General features: G+C 35.9%; 1 long non-coding RNA gene across 2 annotated transcripts in view; it reads right to left on the reverse strand.

The window, feature by feature from the left end:
• Positions 1-2,785: 2,785 nt before the first annotated feature.
• Positions 2,786-5,610, reverse strand: part of LOC106875597 (uncharacterized) — a 133,542-nt gene continuing 130,717 nt past the window's right edge. Inside the window, exon 3 of one of the 2 annotated variants that reach the window (XR_016243804.1) lies at positions 2,786-4,022. This is a non-coding gene — a long non-coding RNA (uncharacterized LOC106875597). The remainder of the gene's footprint in view (positions 4,023-5,610) is intronic. The other variant, XR_016243805.1, reaches the window with a different exon arrangement.

Consider the following 5,610-nt stretch of genomic DNA (forward strand, 5'->3'; position numbering starts at 1 on the left):
AATGGAATAAAATTAATTAAATTCTGATGAAACTTTTCTAAGAATGAGAAAAATATTTTTAATAACGAGCAGGTGTAACTGGATGTGATTATTTCCGGCTTGGTGTTTCAATGTAAAATGAAAATAAGAGAAAAATTCGTCCCAATCTCTAAAAACTCCAAGCTAATAATAATTATTATTATAATAATTATATTAATAAGTTTTTAGTAGAGGCACAAGTCCAGATATGTTAAGAAGCGGGTAGATCGATTAAATCGACGCCGGTGATTGATTGTTACCCTATTTTATTGACTTCCAAGGGGATGCAAGGCAAAGATGTCAACGATAAAATTTGAATTCAGACTATAATGGGTTGCAACAAAAAACCTCAAATCGTTTTGTTGATTGTCTATCGATTGTTCGAAGCCGCTACCTTCATAGGTGCCTATTTAAGCACAAGTTAATAATTTTAATGTTTTTTTTATGATGGGGTTTCGATAACATCGATTGCAGTGTCTCAGTGTATGATTGATTCGTTATTTCATCTTCCCCACTCCGAGAGGAGATAGTCAATATAAGATTAGCCCCGGTGAGATTTGCACTCAGAAGATAAACAGCGGAAATAAGTAAAAGAGCTGAATGCAATTTGTTCGACGCTCTAAAGTTTATGCCAATCCACTGCACTAATAATTCTATGTATCGCAGGCAATAAGGCCAGAATTTCAGGGGAGGGGTATATCGACCCCAGTGCTCAGTTTGATATTTAATTTATTGACCCCGAAAGAGTGAAAGACAAAAGAGACTTCGGTGACTTTTGAAATCAGAATGTAAAGATGGAAGAAATGCGCTAACCATTTTCTCTGATGTGTTCACAGTTCTGCCTGCTCACCGTTTTAAATCCCCCACCACCCTCACCATAAATGACCCGTTTTATTAAAGGCACAAGGTCTGAAATTTTGGGGTTAGGGGCTAATCAATTACATCGACCCCAGTTCTCTACTTGTACTTATTTCATCGACCTCAAAAAGACTAAAAGTAAAGTCGACCTCGTTGGAAATTAGAACTTGGGACGTAAAACCAGAAGTAATGCCGCGTGCTGACGATTCTTCTGCATCACTGCTTTCACCGTCCCTAATAATGATATGAATAAAAATTTCCATTGTGCTTCATCTTATCGTGGTCCTTCAACCCATGAACATATTCTTTGGTGGCATTCATGACTTATTGCGTATTTAGGACATTTCAGTAATGTTGAACACATCCCTTTCTGCGTCTAGATCTGCCCCACAACCAATTTCTTCTGAAGGAGACACAACATGAAATAGAAGAAACGATCCCGGTACTCCACGGATACTTTACTGACTCGGAAAGTCGCTCTTGACCTGATTTGAACTCAAAGCACAGCGAGCTGAAGTAAGTAACACAAAAAACTCTATCCGACAATGTTAACTTTCCTGCCAGTTTGTCGCCTTAATTTCTTAATTACCGATGTAATTTTGGCTGAAAGTATGTTCGGTTCTTGTCAGTTGCCCGTTGGTTACTATTCTATATAATCAGTTAATCTTCGTACAGTATATGTGTATGTGCATGTGTGTACGTGCGCGTGTATATGTGTGTGAGCGCGCGTACGTGTAATTCTATTTATTTTTGCGGTGAACATCATGTTTGTAGAAAGAATTACGAATGAAAAGATTTTTGGCGTCACAAGAGAAGGAAAACTGAAGAAAGAATGATTAAACTCTTTGTAATAACATGGTGTAGTTTCATTTATTTATTTATTTACTTTTCATTTTATTATTATTTATTTCAATATGCAGTCGGCAGTCGGCATTGCTAAAAATGTCTTGTTTGTTTTCCTCAATGCTTTGTTTCATTAACGTTTCGATAAAGTTCTGTATACTTGGAAGATTTTAGAACAGCAAAATTAATTTCCATAATTTCTTGAAGTTGAATCGCAGAACAAGACTATTTTTAAAAAAAAAAGCATTACGAAACAATGATTCTAACAATAACTTCATTGTCTGCAGTATTTGTTCTGTAAGTATATATGTCTATGTCTATGTAGGTATGTTACGCATGTGTATCTCTCTTTCTCTTATATGTTATATGAATGTACATGTTTATATCCGTCTCTTTCACTCTTTCTGTCTCTCTCTTTCCTTGCATATATATATATATATATATATATATATATATATATATATATATATATATATATATATATATATTCCTTCTTTTCTTCCCTCCTTGTCCAATGTACTGTCTCGTAGCGTTGCAACTTCCAACGGTTTTTTCAAATAAGATAGGTAGCAATCTTCTCTACCCACAGTTATCACATTCGGTTAAAATGTCCTACGGTTAAGTTGGCTCTTATGTATTTCCCTGAAGAGAAGATTATATCTTTATCAAAATCACCCATTCCCCTGGAAGGAACCATTTGTAATCTTCGAAACATATGTCGGAAATAAAGGAATTCATTTAACATATGCGTATTACTCCATTTATTAAATCTTATATATATATTCTGGCTGGAGCACCAAGCTGTACCGTTCAAATCGGTGACCTTCACTTTGGATATACCCCAGTTGCGTGCAGAGGGTAGATTTGCATGTATAAACAGCTTCAAATCATTTGACCATTTTAACGCACTCTCGCTAACGCATACAAACCGACACCTCGCTCTCTCTCTCACACGTACTCATAATTCAACTCAAGAATATAAACAAATACTTAACATAGAAGCCAATGCTAAACAGTATTTAAATTTTAATTCATAATTATTGAATTACAAATGAGCTATTCAGGGGATTCATTGTAATATCTTAATGTACAGCCATGGAATTATAGAACATACACGGCATTGCCCGAAGAGCAATGAAATAGCGATAAGGTAACGAAAAGTACTCCATCCTGTGGTAAGGATCAAACGCAACAAAAACGCCTGCGCACATGCACACACACACACACACAAATACACATACATGTATGCATATATGTGTGTATGTGTATGTATGTATTTCTCTGTGTGTGTGTGTGTGCGTGTGTGTGTGTATGTGTGAGACGAGCATCTTTCAGTTTCCTTCTACCAAATCCATTCACAAGATTTTAATCGACCCGGGGTTATAGTAGAAGACACCCGCCCATAATTCCAAGCAGTGGGACTGAACTCGGAAATATGTAGCTGGGAAGCAAGCTGTTTACCACACAGCTATGCCTACGCCATATGTCTATCGATATATATCTATATGTATCTACCTGTCTCTCTCTCACTCTTTCTCTCTCTCGCTATTTCTCTCTCTCCCTCTTTCTCTCTCTCTCCCTCTTTCTCTCTCTCCCTCTTTCTCTCTCTCTCTCTCATACACACACACTTTCTATGTGTGTGAGTGTGTTTGCAAATACATACAAGTACGCATACGTACGTATAGAGAGAGTAAGATTAAGAAAGAGAGAGAGGAAGGCAAGGAGAAAGAGAGAGAGAGAAGTGGAGAATGAAAGAGAAATATGAAATTGTATTTAACAAAAGAAGCCCAACGAAATATTAATATTAAATATAAAAATAAAATTTTTAAAAACTAATACAAATAAAATGAATAAATAAATGCTGTGTTTAAATTATTCATGGTCAGAGAGGAAAAATTCAAATGTAACTTAATATCAATAATTTGATATAAATTTGCTAATTATTGGTAATTTGATACTAATTATCAATAGTTATCGATAATTATTGAAATTTACATCTTGACAAGAAAAAAGTGAATCAATATAAAATACAACCGCGCATACACCTGTGTGTGTGTGTGTGTGTGTGTGTGTGTGTGTGTGTGTGTGTGTGCGTGGGCACAAGGCATAACGTTACATCTGGCTATAGAAAATTGTTATATACTTAAAGTACTTAAAGTATCAAAGTACGTTCTCAAAACAGCTGGTCTTGAACAATTCGATATTATAATTCTATAATGCTCTGTCTCGATCGGTGAAGGCGTTTTTATCATCTCAGCCATCTTCCAATGCTTTCTATATATTCTAGTATAAAAGAAAAACAGCTGAAATTAAAAAGAAGAAAACAGAAAAATAGAACAAAATTAAAAATTCAGATGTCTTCTTAGAGTTGATGTTCATAGTTTTTAATCCCACACTGTCCATGACCGAGTGAACAGGACTAAGATTTAAAATTACGACCATCACAGCAACATTTCATTTCGTAAGTAGGCTTATTGGTGGGCTCAGTTGACCCCGGCGTTGATTTTGCTGTTTCGTAGTTTTGTAAGGATTGCACTATTTCTTCATTGTTTGTCTATTGACACGTACGTTTCCTTGATAATTTCTATTATATTAATCCTTGGACTGACAGTGATGCACGGATGTTGGGAGCATTGTCGGTTCGTGATAGATTCTACAGGCATAGTAATGCCGTCTGCCGAGCAAGCACGAGAGCGCGCAGAGCAGCGAAATAGTCCGACACATGCCCGTACGGTGCGCAAAGGGTTAATCCCTAATTTGGCTAGGTTTGACTTAACTGATATCTGTATGGAGTGGAACAAACATACTGCAAATCATTCTTAATGTATGCAAAAAATGTTCTGAAAATCAATAGTCTTTATTGCCTTTTGTAGACTTCCTAGTAACTTCACGTGGACATTTCTTTGAGATGCAGGCCTGAGCAATATTTTTTGTGGAACTAGTAGTTGGTCAGTCATACCTTTATCTCCTTTCCATGCTACCGATATTACACAATGGGAAACCAAGCCGATATACCTTGTTATTAATACTGTCACAGGTGCTGCCGTTAAAATGCAAAGAGCGAGAGCAGGTACTGCAAAGTCTCTTGGACGATACTCCAACAGCTTCGTTAATCAACGGACCTGAACTGGTACGTTTATATATCGATCCTAAAAGGAAGAAGTCAGTTGTGTTTGATCTTTTTTGCAGAAACTCGAAAAAAATAACTCTTTTTACTATAGCCACAAGGCCTGAAAGTTTTTAGAAGAGTTGGCTTAGGGGAGATTAGATCGGACCCTATTCTAAATCTATAATTCCGATATATATGTTAAGACACATTTTCTGAAAGCGTATATGAGCATAACAGGCTGTAGATGAATGCACATGACTATCTGTCTGTTTGTCTGTCTGTCTGTCTGTCTGTCCATGTATGTATGTATGTATGCATGTACGCATGTATGTATGTATGTGTGCGTGTATCTATCTATCTATCTATCTATCTATCTATCTATCTATCTATCTATCTATCTATCTATTTATCTATCTATATATCTATCTATATACACATCTATTTAGCCGTCTATCTATTTCTCTATATAATAGCTATTTATATACACATCCACACATACTTACATGCACGCACACTCACGCACACACACACACACACACACATACTCACACGCGCAAGCACAGACATATAAGGGAGTGGCAAAATGTCTTTGTGTACACGTAAGTATGGAGTATAAACGTGAGTGTGTACACAAAATAGAAATAAGAAGATTAAAGACCAGAGTGTTTTTAAGTTATAAAAAAAAAAGGAAAAAGAAACAAAATAACAAAGCAAAAGATATAAACAAATTGTGCCCGCATTACACAACATAGATATAAAAATCATCCTCGCTTTGACTAATG

Source organism: Octopus bimaculoides, chromosome 12 (genome assembly GCF_046866305.1).
Source record: "Octopus bimaculoides isolate indiv1 chromosome 12, ASM4686630v1, whole genome shotgun sequence".
Taxonomy (NCBI): domain Eukaryota; kingdom Metazoa; phylum Mollusca; class Cephalopoda; order Octopoda; family Octopodidae; genus Octopus; species Octopus bimaculoides.